The sequence below is a fragment of the Microplitis mediator genome, chromosome 9 (assembly GCF_029852145.1).
Source record: "Microplitis mediator isolate UGA2020A chromosome 9, iyMicMedi2.1, whole genome shotgun sequence".
Lineage (NCBI taxonomy): Eukaryota > Metazoa > Arthropoda > Insecta > Hymenoptera > Braconidae > Microplitis > Microplitis mediator.
In genome coordinates, this window is record NC_079977.1 from 12,958,345 (window position 1) to 12,978,771 (window position 20,427).

The 20,427-nt window shown below is 31.9% G+C and overlaps 1 protein-coding gene across 1 annotated transcript in view; it reads left to right on the forward strand.

Annotated features, from left to right (window-relative positions):
- LOC130674270 (exocyst complex component 1) overlaps nt 1-19,576 on the forward strand; it is a 65,332-nt gene extending 45,756 nt beyond the window's left edge. The window contains exon 7 of the transcript XR_008991005.1: nt 19,558-19,576. The gene's annotated coding sequence lies outside the window, so the exon portion shown is untranslated. The remainder of the gene's footprint in view (nt 1-19,557) is intronic.
- The last annotated feature ends 851 nt before the right edge of the window (nt 19,577-20,427 follow it).

Consider the following 20,427-nt stretch of genomic DNA (forward strand, 5'->3'; position numbering starts at 1 on the left):
ATTAGCGATCAAAGAAATTTAGATGCTAAAAAAAGTAAAAATACAAAATTGGACTAACGATGACGACAGTGCTAAATTGGTGGATTTAAAAAAAAAATTCACAGCTGTATGATGAGCTGTTATATCCTGGCTGTCAAGCAGGGCCCGTTCTCAGTTCACTAGATTATTTTACCGACTTATAGTCTATTCCCAAAATAAGGCCCCCTAATTACCAACAATTAGAGTACCTTAAGTAGATAATTATAATAACGTAAGAATATTATATATCATAAGAATTAATCCATCATTTGAATTGTATAACATAAGAATATCTTCAACATACGTGTATTTTCCAAATCAATAATCAAATAATAAACGATCACCGGATGTACTTAATCCCACGTATAAGAACATTTTTCATTTCAATCTTCAAGTATATTCAACTAGAGATAATTTAATCATTTTAAAACACAGCTGTATAAACTATTAGTAATAATTTGTAACAAACGCAGATGATATGAAAATAGAGTTTGATTTTAAAATAAATAACTTTTTTCAGAAATTTACATCAGCCGAGGATTAAATCCCTTCTCGCGCTCGACACATGGGTCTCATGCCCAATCGCCTCGCGCTGATAAGCAATGACGAGTTCAATGACCAATGAGTGTGAACTCTGATGAACAATTTAACCCTGCTTAATAACTCTCAATCCCACTATTTTTGGTGATTAGAATACCTTATAAAAACAGTTATGTCCGACTATTAATTATTTAACATTTGGTTTGTGTGGATTAGGCGCTCGGACTAACCAATGCAATTTTCGGCTCAAATGTTTAGTTCAAGCCGTAATTATTTGTTTAGGGATACGTTTCGATGTGGACTTTCTTTTAATTCTAGTTTATATTTAAACAGAGGTATCTTTCTAAATATATGAATATACTAAATGTTTATTGATAAATACGATTGTAAAATTATAGCTTCTTTTTTTCCGCTTAAATTTGAAGCTGATTGAAATTTGATTATTTAGTCGAGAAAGATAAAATAGCCACTTATGAATTTCTTACTTTTTGCTAGGATATTCCTTCGCGGAAAATCTCTGGACCCTTGAATGTGATCTCCAGCTGTTAGACCCTTGAATTGGCTGCTCTCTCTCTCTCTCGTACAATCCGGTCTTCGTGTGAGGGTAGGATGTTAATACTAACTAACTTATTTTAATTAATCAAACACAAAAATTTGTTTTCACTTTGGTTTTTCTTTTTATTTTACTTTTAAAATTTTAATCTTTAGTAAAGATAAAATGCCTTCATGTTTCTTGATAGAAAATAGAGATGATACTCTTTAAAGGATCGTATCTTTATTTTTGAATATTTACTACACTTTTAATATACACTGAGATTTTCGGTTTTCTATATTTTTAATTTTATGTTTTATGAGAATAATGCTCCTTTAATTTTCCTTATAGGGAATAGAGTTTATACTCTTTTAAAGGATGATATTTTTAATTTTACACGTGTATTGTTTTATTTTTTATTTTTATAATAGTAGTAAACTCGATATAATTACACTCAAAATTATAATTGAACTCGGAGCTACTCACTCACAACCAATAACACTGTTAACTTTTATCAACTTTAATTTTCTTTCGCGATGCTAATTTTTATTCACTTTTACCGATGTATTAATTTGCGTTTGCGCTATAATTTTTTAGCAATGATAATTTCTTTATTTTTTTCCTTATATGATTTTTTAAATATATAGATGTATATATGGGGCATTCCAAGCCAAATCACCGAGTTTTTTTTTGGACCCCTTTCGATTTGGCTAAAAATTTGGTATTATTTTCTACCCTACCAATAACATTTTTCTGAATTTTTTTAGATTTTTTTACCCTGTCACGGCTGCTACATTCAAAAATTTTATTATTTTTCTTCCCAAATAAGTACACACTAAGATCTCTTGCACTTAGACTTTTTTTATGACGTCCGACTTACTGACGCCAGCAGTCGTACCGGACAAATATACCTACCTGAGCGTTGTCAACGCTTTACAATTAGGTCGTGTTGTACTAATGGACCACGTGTATTATCGATTTCTTTTTCCTTTGAATTTCATCATTTTTACTTAACGTACTTTTAAAATTTATGTATCCGTTCCCATTTAAGAATCTAAGCATAGGAGCGGTAATCTTTCTTTGATTTTCTTCTTAAAACTATAGACCACCTAACTCATGTGCACCTGCATGTGATTCTTGGAAATTAGAGAAAGCTGATGGAAACTACCAAAATTTATGGTTTCCTCGGCGGCAGAGTGGCGCCAGGTTATCGGCCTACTTAATAGTCAAAATCTATTTCCCAGGGATCACACGTGTGCATGGGCCTAGAACTTTCGAGTGGGTCCGGGTCTTTTCGTATGGGAAACAAGTTACCACCACTTTTCATAGGTGAAGACCATATAAAAAGACCATGGACTTTAGCTCATCAGTTCTTTTGGGATTCAAACTCTGAACCATACTGAACTCCGGACACTTGACAGTGTTCGTGGCTAGAGGATTGATGTCCCGATTGAGCATTCGGTTAACGGTAGCTGGGCATACGAACCGGACCTTGATCGACGTAAGCACTCGAATAATCGGTATATCATTTTCTACTAGTCTCAGGAGAATAATTGGCGTGTTATTAAATTCACCATTCGGTTGACGGTAGCTGGGCATACGAACCGGACCTTGATCGTCGTAAGTCGTGATTTAATATCAATCGGAAGCACCGGTAGCGCTGATTATCTTCATCTTATTTTATTTTAATATTGAATTGTACCACAAAACGTGAAGAATCAAAGAATATTTTACCGCGAAAATACGCGAAGATTTAAAAGAATTATATTTTACCGTGAAAATACGCGAAGTTTTTACAAACAAATTTACATTTTATTTTACCGCGAAAAACGCGAAGACTTATTATCAATTTATATTTTACATAAACTACGAAGATTTTGAAACGCATAAATAATTAAAACAAACTGAATAAATCGATCAATTAAAATCATATTAATTAGCCGCGAGAGCGCGTGTGTATAAGTGTCCTGTGTTACTGCTGATAGTTTTGACACCTCACCTAAACCTGTTTAGGGTAAGTTTTAACCATTATAATCATTATTTGAGACTTTTATTATTTTATATATTTTGAACCTGATTATAAAACATATGCATGACACATTTTATTTTACATTGACTATTTTAAATATTTGTAACCCTTTTGTATTTTGAGTATATTTGATCCTAAATAAATAATTACTCGTAAACATAAACATTTAAAACATTATTTCTCAGACAATTTTACTTTAGCAATAAGATACTAGCTTCTCGAGGCTTTTCGGCAGCCCACCTTCCTTTATCCCTTATTTTCTACCTGTTTAGCCGCTCAGACAGATAGTTAACAGTAGGGGGTACACAATCTTACGTTTACCGCTCGACGTTTGATTGTGAAATTAAATAAGTCACACTCATAGATTGGAAATCGCTTTGGGTCTTATCAATATTGTCTTCAACAATATTGTGTAGGCGCGATTTGAATATAAATAGAATAAACTGAGCATTTAGTTAACGGTAGCCGGGCATACGAACTGGACCTTGATCAATGTAAGTACCCTTTTATTCAATACGTTTATACGAAAATTCGTACCTACGCCCATCACGATCTCCAATCGTGACAACTCAACCCAAGAAAAGTTACGAATTTAAAAAAAAAACGCTCTTTTTTTTAAATTGCTATAACTTTGACACAAATTGACCTTTTGGCACTTTTTTTTTGTTTATTCTTGTTTTTAAATGTAGTTTGTAGAAAAAAATTCAAAAAAATTTTCAGAAGTAAAGAACAATAAAATATTTTAGTTTTTTCAAGAAAACCGTCATTTTTTCGAAGTTCGACACTTTTGATTTTCAATTTCTTTGTCTCAAAAAAAACTTCAACTAAAACCGTATTTAACCCCACTATTCCCATTTTGTGCCCACTTATTCTTCTAATTTTTTTTTTCGATTGAAAAAAAAAAGTTTTTTCAAATTTTGCTTATTTTCTTAAACTTTGCACTAAAACGATTTTGGTTGGCTTTTATAACCTCAAAAGTAAAAAAAAATTAAACTAAAAACTACATAAACTGTATTAATAAAAGTAAAATTATTTTATTTAAGTATAGTGTTTTATAATTTATACAATCTCAATATTCTAATTATTTGCGTTGATTCAGCGATTGTTTCCTCGGTTTCTTGATCACACAGTGTTGTTTGGACTTTTGTGATGAAGAAAAGGACTTTACCTCCATAACAGAATTCAATAACGGTGTGATTTGATGAATTTTTTGTGTTGTTGGTATCGGTTTAGCACTTTTGAAACGTTCTTCCAATTGTTCTTTCATTGAATTATACTCTTTAATTTTTGAGAACTTAATATTTATTTTATGTATTTATTTATTTATTTAAATTATCGATCAGGAAGCTGCTGCTCCATATGACCATAAATCATTACAATTATTACGTTATATATAGTTTATAAAAGTTAAGATTATAATAATGGTTATTTTGAAACAATAATTAACTTATAATATAATTATAATTATGATTAGTTTTAATCTCACAGACATCAACTCTAATTAGTTCAGATCACTCAATACATCTAACCCATTTTCCTCTCTTTCTAACAAATATAAATAACATTTTTCTCTAAATTCAACTAAAGTTTCTGATAATGTTATACTTGGTGGCAACGCATTCCAAAGTCTACATCCAGTTACAATAAAAGAATTAAAATATGCATTTGTGCGTGCAAATGGAACATGCAATGTATCCGTTCTGTTTGGGTTTCGTCGCGATGCAATATTAGGCCTTAATTTTAAGTCTGCACAAAACAAACTAGGTCTCATAAGACGTAAAATTTTATAAAACTCGCACAATATTAATTGCGTTCTTCGACTGTCTGGTCGTAACCATCCTAAATGCCTTCTATGTCTTGAAATATGAACATCTCGCCGTATCCGTAAAACAAATCTCACACAAATGTTTAGCGATATAATTAGAGAATTACCTAGTTCTGCTTTTAAATATGTAAATAAACATGCACAATAATCAAAAATAGGAAATACAAGACTTATAACAAGTTGACGCTTTAATTGCAAGCTTAAATTTGTATCATTCATTCTTATTTTATGTAATGCAAATGCAGAGCGCTTTTTAATGCTAGATATATGTTGATTCCAAGACATTGTACTATCAAATGTAATACCCAAGTATTTATATGAAGAGACTATGTCAATCAACGTATTATTAACAACAATCTGAATTTCTTTATTCTCAATGAGTTCATTGATTCTAGAAATATTAACACGACTTCCGAAAAACATAGCCTTAGTCTTGGACTTATTTAATCTTAGATTATTTTGATTACACCAATTCAATATGCACTCAATATCTTCATTCAGCCGTTTTATACAATCTACAATATTCACTAGCTTGGAACTTATATATATTACTAAGTCATCTGCATACAATAAATATGAACAATGTTTCATACTTTCTCCCAGATTATTTATAAACACTGAAAAGAGCAAAGGGCCCAGTATGCTGCCCCGAGGAACTCCGGAATTTATACTGACCCAATCTGAGCGCTTGTCATCTGAATATACTGCCTGTAATCGACCTCTAAGATATGAATGAAGCCACATCAAAGTCTTAGTTGAAAAACCAAGCTTGTGCAGCTTTTGTAATAGTAAAATATAATCAACAGTATCAAAGGCTTTTGTTAAATCAAAGTAGACAGCTACAGTGATTTCTTTATTATCAAAAGAAAAAAGTATGTCATCCGAAAACCTCAGGACAGCAGCTTGAGTTCCCATATGCTCCCTAAAACCTGTTTGTCTTTTATCTAATAAGTCATTATCATTTAAGTATTTTATAATTTGATCATGTATAAGTCTTTCTAGCACTTTTGATAATGCACATAAAATTGATATTGGGCGATATTCAGATGGTGAAGACGGATGTCGCACTTTTGGTAATGGTTTAACTAAAGTAAATTTCCATAACGCAAGGTATGTGCAATCAATTATCGAATTATAACAAATATCTAAAATATATGGGAGTAAGATATCTTGAAGTACCTTATATACTTCAATTGAAAAGCCGTCAATGCCACTTGCACGAGTGGTAACTCGCGAAATGGCTTTTTTTATACTATATAAAGTAACCTCACTTAAAGTAAACTGCACATCACCTGAACTGCCATATTCACCAAAAACACAATCTTTAAAGTTAGGTAGTTTGTTTTTCGACGAAACTGATGCAAAGTATTTATTCAGATCCATTGGCGAAATTAATGGTACATGACGGATTTGAGATCCCTTATTTGTTAGTCCTAAATTATCTATTTCTTTCCAGAACACTCTCGTATTGCGTGCCATTTCAAATTTATTTTGTAAATATTTATTCTTTGCAGCTGACAACTTACGTTTAAATTTTCTTCTCAAGTAGACATATTTTTCAAACAGTGCGTTTGAGCCATATTATCGAGAAGCACGATAACAAGAATCTCGTTCCCTTTTTAGAGCTCGTAAGTTGCTATCTATCCACGGCGCTTTTACTGGATTTATTTTAATTGTTTTTATCGGTGCGACTTCATTTAAAAGGTCTTCAAGAAGAGAATTAAATACATTCAGCTTACAATCTAAATTTGGTTGCATATTATACGTGCCATTATCATGAAGAGACCAAAAATTGAAAGCATCTTCCATTATTATCTTCTTTAATGGCCTATATGAGAAAGTATTTTGAATACTTCGTAGCCTATTGAATTTTACTGAAATGTATATCATGTCATGTCCCGATAGAAATGGCTGCTTTGATTGACCCCAAGCCGTTAACGTGGATAAATTACTTACTGCACACACATCAATTGTAGTACTCGAAGTTCTGGTACGGTGGGTAGGCTCTAATGGAACAATTCTTAATCCCTGTGACAAAAACATTTCGATTAAATCAGTAGATTCACTATTAATAATCTGGAGATTCGTATTGAAATCACCAAGTACACAAGTAAATCATTAATGTTTAATAAAACTTGCTAATTTTTCTTGAAAAAGTTCTAAATAGCCTGCTCTAGGTGGTTTATACACAACAGCAATCAGAATTTTTGACTGATTTTGACTCCAGACTTCTGCTATTAAAAATTCTGGCACTCCTTCATTTGGCAAGGCTGATAATGACGCTAGTTGACGCACACAGAGACCATCTCGTACATATAACATTACTCCACCTCCAGTTCTTCTACGACGATCAACCCTCAGAATAGAATACGATGGCATCGCAATTTGAGCATCTGAAATAGACTCATTCCCCAGTAAACACATTGACGTAAATTTGACGTCAGAGTGACGTTACGCTATGTCATCATTTACGTAAGATATAAGTCACGAATGAGTCAGGTGTGACTCATTATTTCCCACTTTTTTACGTAAGATTATGATGTAAAACTAATGACGTATGCATGATGTAAATGTGATGTCTGTGTGACCTTCTATGACGTCAATATGACATGTGGGTGATGTCAAAATTATCAATTCGGAAAAAATATTTTGAAAAAGAAAAAAATAAAATGAAATACCGAATTTTTGATTTGATTATTACCGCGCGAACGCATTGTGAATTCTGAAACAAGATTAGATAACGTTAAATGATGAAAAAATCCTGGGCGTCAGCTGGGTTCGAACACGGCTACTCTTGGCTGGTAGTCCTGAACGTTGCTCACTGGTCCACATCACGAGAGTTCAAATCTCGTGCTTAATTGATGTATTTAGAGTGAAATGCCGGAAAAGACAGAGTTAATAAGTTATCGTGATGGATTTTTACAAAATTTTAAAAACTCCATGAACTTATATGAAATTTTATAGAAGCAATATTTGTCGACCTTGATGATAATTATATAAAATTTCATTAAGTTTCATCAAATTTTTTAATTTTTTGTTGTGATGTGAAATTTAAAAAATCTTATATAAAATTTTGCGAAACATGAAATAATTTCACAAAATCGTATGAAATTCAATCGATTGAAAAATTGTGATACTAAACTTTAAAATCATAATAGCAAAAGAGTTCAAACGGTCGTTACATTTTCTTTGTCATCCTAAATGATATTTTCGATATATCATTTAAAAAAAAAAAGTTAATTTTTTTATGCTCACGCTAATGTTTTAATCTAAAACGTCTGAATGATCTATTATCGAGTTTATCGATTACTTTGACCCCAAAAATGTTCGACGTTTAGTTGTTATTTTTACACATTTACACATATTTGAAAATTCATTCTATGATTGTTTTATTTCAATAAATAGATGATAAAAAACTATGACTCGGAAATTGCATCAGCATTGCGTAAAATACTGACCTGTCACTGATGTAAAGATATGATTTAAGAGTGACATCCATATTACGTATAACCGTGACTTTGCTACTGACATAAATGCATGATTTTAAAATTACGTCATTATGATAAACGGATAATGACTTTATTACTACATAACAATGTGATGTAGATTCTATGTCAAACGTACGTAATACATAAGTCATAACAATGACATCGTACAAGAGTCATGCTTACATCAATATGATGTCACAAGCTTTACATCATATTAAAGTCATGTAGAACGTCAGATTGACATCAAATTTACATCAGATGTCGTGACATTGCTATGACCTACGTATGACGTCAAAATAAGGTCATGTGTTCACTGGGTCAGCCACGACTCAAGTACAGCTATTATACTATAAGGATTGCTTTTGAAAAAATCTCTAAATTCATCAATATTTGATGATATTGATTGCGTATTGAGGTGGCAAATATTTATTATTGGCTCTGGCGAAATTGAATCTTGTACTTTCTGAGTCAGTAGATTTGATATCGTTGCAGAAGTATTGGTAGAGTTGACATCTGAAGTGAGTTATAAATTAATCGACGCTAAATTAGTATTGGGTGATATTTTATGTGGTTTAGATGTTGAGTCTTTCCTTATAAATACAGCACCGTTACTCATCCAAATATATTTGTTTTCAATATCCGGAAAATTCTTTTTAACTTCGTCTCGTAGCTTATATAGTTCACGAGGTAAACGGTGATTAACGTTTACTTTACAATCAGGCAAATTAGAATCAATTTGAGTTGCTACAAGATTTATATTCTTTCTTTTTCCAATTATTTGGCAGCACTTCGAGGATGATGTAAGCTCAACTAATATCGCACGAGATCTAACTTGACATTAACATTTAAAGCCTCTGCTAGTGCAGGAATAACATTAGCAAGGAGCTCTTTTGATCTAGTCCTATTATCATTTTCAGGTATACCTGTAACAACAATCTGGTTAGCAACACTTTGACACTCCATGCGCAAAATTAAAGAACGATCAACTGATGAGTTTGCAGATGAGATCCCAGCCGAAATTTTGTCTTCCACTACCTTCAGACGAGAACCATGAGATGATACCTCCGATTCAATTTTATTAATACTTTTCTTCACCGAGACCACATCAGTAGCAGTTTTTTTATGATCATCTTTGTACTTAGTTAGATCCGAGCGAATTTTATTATTTTCTTCTTGAAGTGATTTAACATCACATGCCAAATTTTCTAACATGTTTTTTATTTCATCCATACCAGAGAGTCTTCTATCAATTTTTTCTAACATGTTTGACACACTATTTTCAAAATCACATGAAGGACATTTTCTAGCCACGAGCATTGCTGCCGATGACATCGAGTCCAGCGAACATTTTGTAGTTACACAGTCTGCATGAAAAGAGTGACTGCATTTGGCTTTAGCTGTAACACACTCAATGCTTCTTGCAATTTCATTGTAGCAGAGGGCACACTTAGGTTTGGTCATGATGATTTTAATTAAAATTTTAAATTTTAGCGCCGGTGGTAAACACTCTAGTTAATACTTTTTGTTCGTGACTATAATATTAGTGCGCATGCGCAACTTCGACTATCAACAAGCCTGAAGACTGGCTATTCCTTATAGTGTTTATGTAGTCTATGACAAATAATGACACGTGGATCACTTGAATTTATTTATTATACCCAATTTACTGAATATTAACTGTAACCAATTATTTCAACATAACCGCAAACTTTAAATCTTAACAATTTGAAACTAATAACAATTGTTGCTAGCGACGAACTAATTTTAATATAACTTTATAACAGAGCAAAAAAGCAAGTAGTTTACATGACGCTAGCGACACCTATCACCTTCTAAATAAATAAAATAAATAAATATACGGTCACTGGTACAATCAGCGGCGGGTATTCATACCGTACCCGGTTAAAAGCGTGCCTTGCACTTCTCTACTATTAGTACACTCGTTGTCATTAATGCCTGGTCCCCCAGGCTATAGAATCTTAGCCATGCAGGGGGCCAGGCATTAATGACAACGAGTGTACTCTACCAACATACAACTCTCTTAAATAGATTTCTATGCGAAAATATCAATACTAAATATATTTATGTTGCAAAATAATTCTATGTAAAATTATCTCTATGTAAACTTATTCTATTAAGTATAAATATATGCGAAAATAATTCATGTCCAAAATATCTCTATATTATATATCTCTATGAAAATTAAGTCTCTACAAAATTTACTATAATATGACAGAATTAGGTGTTAACATATTTATATTATGGAATTTCTCCATAACTATACAACTCTCCTTAATATTTCTCTATTTTGCATGTCTCTATGACACAACAATTCTATGAAAAAATTTTTCTATTTAAAAATTTTTCTATGTTGACCAAAGTCAGTTTCAACATTTCTCTCATCAAAAAAAAACTAAGTTTTACGAATGATTTTGTGTCTTACCACCAGCAATCGCGTGGCGCTACCATAAAATTCCAAGAACATTACATTAATAATGATAATGATTTAAGTAATTATAATTTTTTCTTTTTAAATGTCATTAAATTTGAATCCTGACTTTGTCAGTATTTAATTATAATTTCAAATTTGTTAAATGAAAATTCGTTAAATAAAAAAGTTTTTAAAGCAACTATTTCGCGGAAAAAGACAAAACTAAAAAAAAAAATTGAGAACACTTTACCTAAAAAAAATATTTGAAGTTAACAAAAATAATTTTACTCTTATTAATACAGTTTATGTTTTTTTTAGTTTAATGTTTTTTTACTTTTGAGGTTATAAAAGCCAACCAAAATCGTTTTAGTGCAAAGTTTAAGAAAATAAACAAAATTTGAAAAAACTTTTTTTTTTCAATCGAAAAAAAAAATTAGAAGAATAAGTGGGCACAAAATGGGAATAGTGGGGTTAAATACGGTTTTAGTTGAAGTTTTTTTTGAGACAAAGAAATTGAAAATCAAAAGTGTCGAACTTCGAAAAAATGACGGTTTTCTTGAAAAAACTAAAATATTTTATTGTTCTTTACTTCTGAAAATTTTTTTGAATTTTTTTCTGAAAACTACATTTAAAAACAAGAATAAACAAAAAAAAAGTGCCAAAAGGTCAATTTGTGTCAAAGCTATAGCAATTTGAAAAAAATGAGCGTTTTTTTTTAAATTCGTAACTTTTTTTGGGTTGGGTGAAAAAATCTGAAAAAATTCAGAAAAATGTTATTGGTAGGGTAGAAAATAATATCAAATTTTTAGCCAAATCGAAAGGGGTCGAAAAAAAAACTCGGTGATTTGGCATGGAATGCCCCATATTTATTCTTTGATTGTGATATAAAAGCGATGATGATCGGTTTTATTTTTTTTTTATTGAAAATTTGAGAGATTTAGGATACTGCTGTACCTAGCAATTGACTCTTTGCTGAGGGGTATCTCAGCTACAAACCGAAAAGCAAGCCGGTGCTCGGTAGAGTGATTTTTCTTTTGAAAAATTTTTGAGATGCAACCATGGGGTCCAAGTCTGGGGAGGGGGAATTTGCAGCGTCTTACAAAGTATGAGATGTCCCGTTGATGGAACTTAATTTAAGTCTATGTTAATTGTGGGTGTCGCCACGCATAGGAAGACCACTGAAAAATCAAGTGGGGAGCCGGAAAGAATAAGGGAATGAAAGACATGAGAAAAAGAAAACTGGTACGATTTTTGTACCGCTTAATTGAATCTATTCTGTTTTCTCTTATAAGAAATGGAATAGCTATTCCTCAGGATCGTTCAACGTGAATTTTGAAAAAGATTCCGGAGTCGGACATCCCTGATTAAAAAAGTGAATTAAAAAGGATTAAAAAAGCACACATATTTAATACTACTTAATACTCTTTAATACTCTCAATTCTCCGGAGAATTCGGATCGAACATAAAATGAATCCTTTTTAATTCTCCTTCATCTAGCAAAAAAATTATTACCGTTTTAGGATTAAAAAGAATAAAAAAGGATTAAATATTGTTAATCCTAACTTATCCTTTTTAATTCTAAAATAATATTGCAATTTCTGATCGCACGGAGGATTCAATAGGATAAAAGAGGATTGGAAAAAGTTTAATTCTAACTAATTCTTTTTAATTCTAAAATAACTTTGAATTTCTGTCCTCGCGGAGGATTCAAGAGAATAGAAGAGAATTCATAATAGTTTAATCCTAACTAATTCTTTTTAATTCTAAAATAATATTAAAATTCTGTTCCCGAGGAGGATTCAAGAGAATAAAAGAGGATTCTAAAAAGTTTAATTCTAACTAATCCTTTTTAATTCTAAATTAATATGAAATTTCTGTTTCCGAGGAGGATTCGAGAGAATGAAAGAGGATTAAAAAAAGTTAAATCCTCACTAATTCTTTTTAATTCTAAAATAATATTTAATTTCTGTTCCCGTGGAGGATTCAAGAGAATAAAAGAGGATTGGAAAAAGTTTAATTCTAACTAATCCTTTTTAATTCTAAAATAATATTAAAATTCTGTTCCCGTAGAGGATTCAAGAGAATAAAAGAGGATTCAAAAAAGTTTAATCCTAACTAATTCTTTTTAATTCTAAAATAACTTTGAATTTCTGTCCTCACGAAGGATTCAAGAGAATAAAAGAGGATTCATAATAGTTTAATTCTAACTAATCCTTTTTAATTCTAAATTAATATGAAATTTCTGTTTCCGAGGAGGATTCGAGAGAATGAAAGAGGATTAAAAAAAGTTAAATCCTCACTAATTCTTTTTAATTCTAAAATAACTTCCAATTTCTGTTCTCGCGGAGGATTCAATAGAATAAAAGAGAATTGGAAAAAGTTTAATTCTAACTAATCCTTTTTAATTCTAAATTAATACTAAATTTCTGTTTCCGAGGAAGATTCAAGAGAATAAAAGAGGATTCAAAATAGTTTAATCCTAATTAATTCTTTTTAATTCTAAAATAACTTTCAATTTCTGTTCTCGCGGAGGATTCAAGAGAATAAAAGAGAATTGGAAAAAGTTTAATTCTAACTAATCCTTTTTAATTCTTAATTAATATTAAATTTTTGTTCCCGAGGAGGAATCAAGAGAGTAAAAGAGTATTCAAAAAAGCTTAATCCTAACTAATTCTTCTTAATTCTAAAATAACTTTGAATTTCTGTTCTCGCGGAGGATTCAAGAGAATAAAAGAGGATTCAAAATAGTTTAATCCTAACTTATTCTTTTTAATTCTTCAATAATTTTTAATTTCTGTTCCCGTGGAGGATTCAAGAGAATAAAAGAGGATTGGAAAAAGTTTAATTCTAACTAATCCTTTTTAATTCTAAAATAACTTTGAATTTCTGTTCTCGCAGAGGATTCAAAAGAATAAAAGAGGATTCGGAAAAATTTCATTCTAACTAATTCTTTTTAATTCTAAAATAATGTTGCAATTTCTGTTCTTCCCATGAATTCGAGAGAGTAAAACAGGATCCGAAAAAGTTATATTCCATCTAATTTTTTTTAATTTTAAAGTCATGTTGCAATTTCTGTTTTTCCCGAGAATTCGAGAGAATAAACCAGGATTCGAAAAAGTTATATTCCATCTTATGTTTTTCATAATTTCAAAGTCATGTTGCAATTCCTGTTCTCGCTGAGAATTCGAGAGAATTGTAACCATAACAAAAAAAATTATTTTTCTTTTAAGGGCATTCTCAGACAGTGCCCCCCACTTTTTAAAAATATGCAATGACTTTCAACTATCATAACCGTATTAAAATTTTATTAATCAATTAAAAAAAAATCAAAATTTTAATTGAAAAAAGGACAACGTAGTCGTAATTTCGTTGCGATATAGAATTTAGAAAAAATTACTTACCCAACAAAATTAAAAAATTCTAATTATAAAATTGACAGGACGATTTCACGAAAATTTATTCAACGAATTTTGTTTAACTTCGAATTGATCAAGTGTAAATAATTTTTTTTTTTATATCTTTATATCGGCGAAATTACAACTACGTTGTCCTTTTTTCAATTAATGCTTCAATTTTTTTTTAATTAATTGCTAAAAATTTGATACGCTTATAACAGTTGAAAGTCATTCAAAATTTTTAAGAAGTGGGGGGCACTGTCTGAGAATGGCCTTAAACTTTGAAAAAACAAAATAATAATGATTAGTAATTATTTATATATTAAAATTTTATTCTGGGAAAGAAAAGAAATAATAATTTTATACGTGAAATTTTATTTTTTTTTATGGAGAAATTTGTGGAAAAAAAAAGTAATTAAAAGAGAAAAAGGCAACGGGAAAAAAATGTAAGAGTGATCGTGAGACGCTCGCCGACCGACAATCTGGCGGGAGAGAGTAAGTGAGCGAAAGTTAGTTCCGCGCTCACCGCTAGAGCGTGCGAGCTTCTTGGATATGGACACTTATAGTAGAAGTGTTAAAAGCAAATGCAGCGGACGTTAATCGTCAGTCTTCACTCTACTGCTACCAAGTGAACTTTGCGTAGCAGAGTGGGAAGTACCTACTGGTAGTGGCGCAGTACACCCTGCACCACGTCCTATATATATATATCTGGTATAGATAATATATTATTTTTGGTATAACCAGTGGTCTTCCCCATGGACAATTCGGGATATCCATCCCAGTTCGGGCTCTCTATATTTTTCTTGAGAATAGTTCTTTATTCTTTTCGATTAATATGAAGAGAATTAAAAAGTATTAAAAATTACAAAATATGAATTCTCCTCAATTCTATTTGATTCTCTGAAGAGAATTTAAAAGTATTAAAAATTTAAAAATATGAATTCTCCTTAATCCTATTTAATTCTCTAAAGAGAATTTAAAAGTACTAAAAATTTCAAAATATGAATTCTCCTTAATTCTATTTAATTCTCTAAAGAGAATTTAAAAGTACTAAAAATTTCAAAATATGAATTCTCCTTAATTCTATTTAATTCTCTGAAGAGAATTTAAAAGTATTGAAAATTTCAAAATATGAATTCTCCTTAATTCTATTTAATTCTCTAAAGAGAATTTAAAAGTACTAAAAATTTCAAAATATGAATTCTTCTTAATTCTATTTAATTCTCTGAAAAGAATTTAAAAGTATTAAAAATTTCAAAATATGAATTCTCCTTAATTCTATTTAATTCTCTGAAGAGAATTTAAAAGTATTAAAAATTTCAAAATATGAATTCTCCTTAATTCTCTAAAGAGAATTTAAAAGTACTAAAAATTTCAAAATATGAATTCTCCTTAATTCTATTTAATTCTCTGAAGAGAATTGAAAAGGATTCGATTCATTTTTAATCCTCTTTAATTCTCTTTTTTAACCAGGGATAACAAAACCCTCGCTCACAGACTCTTAACGCTAGACTCTTAACGCCAGACCTTTACACGTAGACGTTTAGAACAGATTTCTATACTCTCAGTTTAGAGATACTTACGTCAGATCTTTGATATCAGAACTTATTAAACTATCAAGTCTATTGTCATACCTTCTGTAAGTTTGACTATTGAACATATATCATTTGTATAATAAGTGTATACTTTCAACTTCTAAATTCTATAACTATCAATTGTGAATAAAGTTATTGTTATATCTAAATACGGCACCAGTTATTTCGGGTCACCGTGAGGTGATTTGCTGTTGAGAACCCAATACCTAGAAATACTACGGAACTAGCTGAGCTCAACATCAACATCGTGCAGTGAAAACGTAACAGAGCTAGAAAAACAATTACGGAATTTAATGACTGCTGGAATTCCCTGATTCAAAAATCCAATAGATTCTAATAGCAGTATGTTAGTTAATACCAAGCTTTGTTGATGTCCATACAAAATAGGGGTACATCAGTGGACCTCCGTGCCGCTTATAAACAACACTCTTTTAACCTATACCTTAACATTACTACAAAAATTACATAATTATTTTTTCCATATATTCTATTCCGCACCTTCTTTTGTCGGTAAAAAGAAAATCCTAGCCGGTAAAAGAAAAACTCGCCTTCTATACACTCACATACATGCCCACCCATTACACTCACTCCTAGACCTCCGCTTCCGCTGTACCACTTTATCCCTAACTGTTATCGCACTATGCTTTTTCTACCTCTCCTCTCATACTTTCTATCATCTTCAACCAGCTCTCCCTCGTTTCTCCTCCCCAATATCTTATTCCTCATCTCCTGCCAACTCCTTTCCAACCCAAGCCCACAGCATACCTCCTACACATGTTTCCAATTCTCCTCATTTTCATCACATATGGCATATAACCTTTTATCCCTACTTTTCCAATATTTACTTCCACTTAAATCATCTCCTAGTGTGAATCTCACTATCCTATTCCACCTATCCTCACTTGACCTTTTTGTAAGATATCCTGGCTCTCTTTTATCTTTTAAAAATTTGTAATCTCTATAACTGCGTGACTCTATTATCCTTCCCCACCTCTCATCCTCTTGCTTTTTCTTCTCCACCCCAATAAGTGTTCTCTTCTCACCCGACCTTCCTCCCACCTCCTTTACCTCTTTTAACTCCCACTCCTAGCCTCGAAGAAATTTTCCCTCTCTGCTTTTCACCCAACGAAACCTTTCCCTGCCCCCTTTTCAACATATCCATCCTACATCGCCACGCAAGCTTCCCTCTTTCCCTTTCTCTATTCTTTTCTTGGAACCCTATGCCCTCATCCCTGCCCGTCCTTTCAGTAAATCCCTTTGCAGTTTTTCCCTTACCGTATACCCCGCTATCCTCCTTGACGTGTCGAGTACCCACCTTAGATATTTCACCGGAATTTTATTCATTTATTCCCTTCTTTTTCACCCCTAAATTTCCACCTCATAGTTAACTACAGACTAACTTATCAAACAACCATAGTCTTCTACACCAGTCTTTCCCGAAATTCCGTTTCCCTATGCCCTATACCTGTCCCAGAATTTTTACTTCTTTCCTGGCTCTTTCCCTTACATGCCCACTTTGATTTCCATTTGCCTTAAGTAATTGTACCTATCCACCGCGTCAATCTCCTTACTTTTTTTTCACTGACAGATCTACCTTTCTATTTCCTTCTTCCTAAGCCTATGTAAGATTCCTTTTTTCTCTTCTACACTCTTCATCCCACCACCCTGACCTCCCCTTCCCTTTAACCTTCACCTCTGTTTCCTTATCAACTCTTCCTACTTTCTTTTTTAGGATTCCCCATTCCCAGACCAGATTTCCTTCTGTACTATTCAAATTTTTAAACGCTTCTTCAAACCTCTACATGCCCTCTTTCGTTGAACCCCCTCTTCCTAGCACTCCCCGTAACTTCCCCCTTTTATTCTTTCATTCATCTTCCTAACCTTCGACTTCAATCACTACTGGCAGGTGGTCCGAGTCAGTTATTTCAACTATTACCTCCACTACACTTTCTTTAATCCTTTCCTGAATTAACACCCATCCACCTCTCTCCATCACACTTTCCTATTTGGCATACTTCTTTTCTTTCTCTCTTTCAGCCCCACTACTATACCACCTTTACATATCCCCTATCCTGATTCTTTCCTCTTTCATCTTTTCTCCTTCACTGTCTTCACTGTCGTCAACTTCCTTTTCTTATTTAATCCTTGCGACTCGATTTAAACCCACTCCTTCCCTTCCTTATTCATTGCTCCTACTTTCTTTATGCTCTTGTTGTCTCTTACCCCTCCTATTTTCTCCCAGATCCTTCCAATTTCTTTCCCCCAATCCTCCCCTACTCCTATTCCCACTCCTTTCACAATAATATTCTTTCTCTTAGCCTCTCTCTATTTTTTTTCAGTCTCTCTATCTAAGCCTTTCTCCCCTTCCCCGAATCTGGCACCCTGTTCCTTATCCATTCCTACCGCCTCCAATTTTTCTAGTCTTTTTCCCAACGCTTCTAGCTTCTTATTCATATCTCATTGAAGCTCCTCCCACATTTATTTCAATTCTGCCCTCTCCTTTTATCCTCTTCCCTCAAACAGTCCACCCTTTCAACCACCCTTCCACATTCCTCCTTTATCTTACTATCTATCTTCTCTAATTTCCTCAAAATCCCTTCCATTTTCCCCTTGTCTTCCGGATACCTCATCAACTTCTTACTTCTCTTGAAAACTTCTTTCTCCTCTAACTCTTTTGCTAGTTTTACCTCTCCTTCTAATTCTCTCTCTTTTCTTTTTCCCCTTAACACTGCTTCCGTTAGGTCTCTTGCACTAGCTGCTCTGCTAAATTAAATCCTTCAATATGTAAATTTCCCGCCTGTTTTCTTTCTTCATCATCTGGCATACTCTCTTACTCACCAACAAAATCTACCTTACCTACTGCTGCCACTTTACCTACCCAGTCCCCGATTCCAGTTACGCACCTTTACCACTACTCATACCTATCGCTTCCTACCTCTTTTGTTCTCCTCACTTCCCACCCCTCTTACCAACAAATTTTACCTTAACCTTCATTCTGACACCTGCACTAAACCCTTAATTATCCCTCTGTCTACTGCCCTACCCTTCCTTTTTCTATACTCCAGTACCCCTCTTACCTCTTCCCTGCTATGCAAACCTGGGCACTCCACTAAACTCTATCTGCCACTACCCCAAATATACAAAAAACTAAGCACCAATAACTAACACCTCTAAATACAATGTCACCGGAAATGGAAGTCCTTATTCAGTATATATAGGGTTTTATACTCATTGATAGCACTTCTCATAAAACTTATTCATTCTTATAAAATCTCTATGAAAATTCATGAGAATCTATTAGATTCTATAAAATTTTCGAAACAGGATTAAATCTTCTGTTTAACGTACGTAAATTTAAAACTATACTTTCAGATATTACATGTTATTTTTACATTTTTGTAATAAATTTTTCCACTTCATTTTTTCACACATTCGTAAATATTACAAATTTCCATTATTTATGTATTTTATTTACAAAATGTTATTATGATTTCCAGCTATTTTTTCAAAGACTGATATCGTGTTTTACCAAATAATCATGTGTTATGGAATAGTTTAAACGACTATATAAATTAGTTTTTGAAGACAATAGAATTTGTCACTCTAATAAGTACATTATTAATAATATATATCAAAATTTCAATGATGTTTCTCATAATTATAATTACATTGTAATTTTTTCTATTCTTCTCTTTCAATTACAGACTTTGAAGACCAGAGCTTACCTGGACGGCAAAAAGTTATTATAAAGATCTCATAAAGACAACATTTTTTGAATCTGATAACTTTAAGACTCATCTCAAAGATAACATAAAGATATAAGAAAGAAATCTAATACACCACCTACTGACATCTTTTAGATCTTTCGAGAAGGTATCAGAAAGATAACATTTTTCGGATGTCTACAAGATAGTGGATCAATGATATAATAAAGTTATCTCTAATTATATATGATTTTGAGGTTACTTAATCATAATTAATATTTAAAAATTTTTTGGTTTTTATTGTTTATTATTTTTATGAAAGTAATTCATTCAAAATTATACAATATTTTAAATATAATTAATAAAATTTGTAAAATCCAAAAATGCACGACTCATAATGCTCATTTATTATGAAATAATAAAATAATAATAAAAAAAATCTGGGTATCGGTTGGCCCTGCAGGCCAGCCCCTGAACTTCCCGCTTTAAGAGCTCGAAAACATTAGTATAAATACATTTTCGAGCTCTTCGAGCTCGAAAATACCTTTGTTTCCTTTTTTTGAGCTTTTCAAGCTCAAAAGGGTTCCGTTTTATGTTAAAGTATGAAAATTTAGAATCCAAAATAATTCATGAATGAGCATTTTATATATTTATTCACAATTATGTTCAATAATTAGCTCAAAAATAAGTATTTACGTGATACGTCGTATCTATATCGTGTTAGTATATCGTGATACGAGCAAACGTAAGCAGTCACTTCCAATGACTTATATAAAGATGAACGTATTAACTTGAGTAATTTTTTTCAGTAATTTTTTTTTTTTTTTTTTTTTTATTTATTAAATTTTCATGCCAAGGCATAGGCCAAAT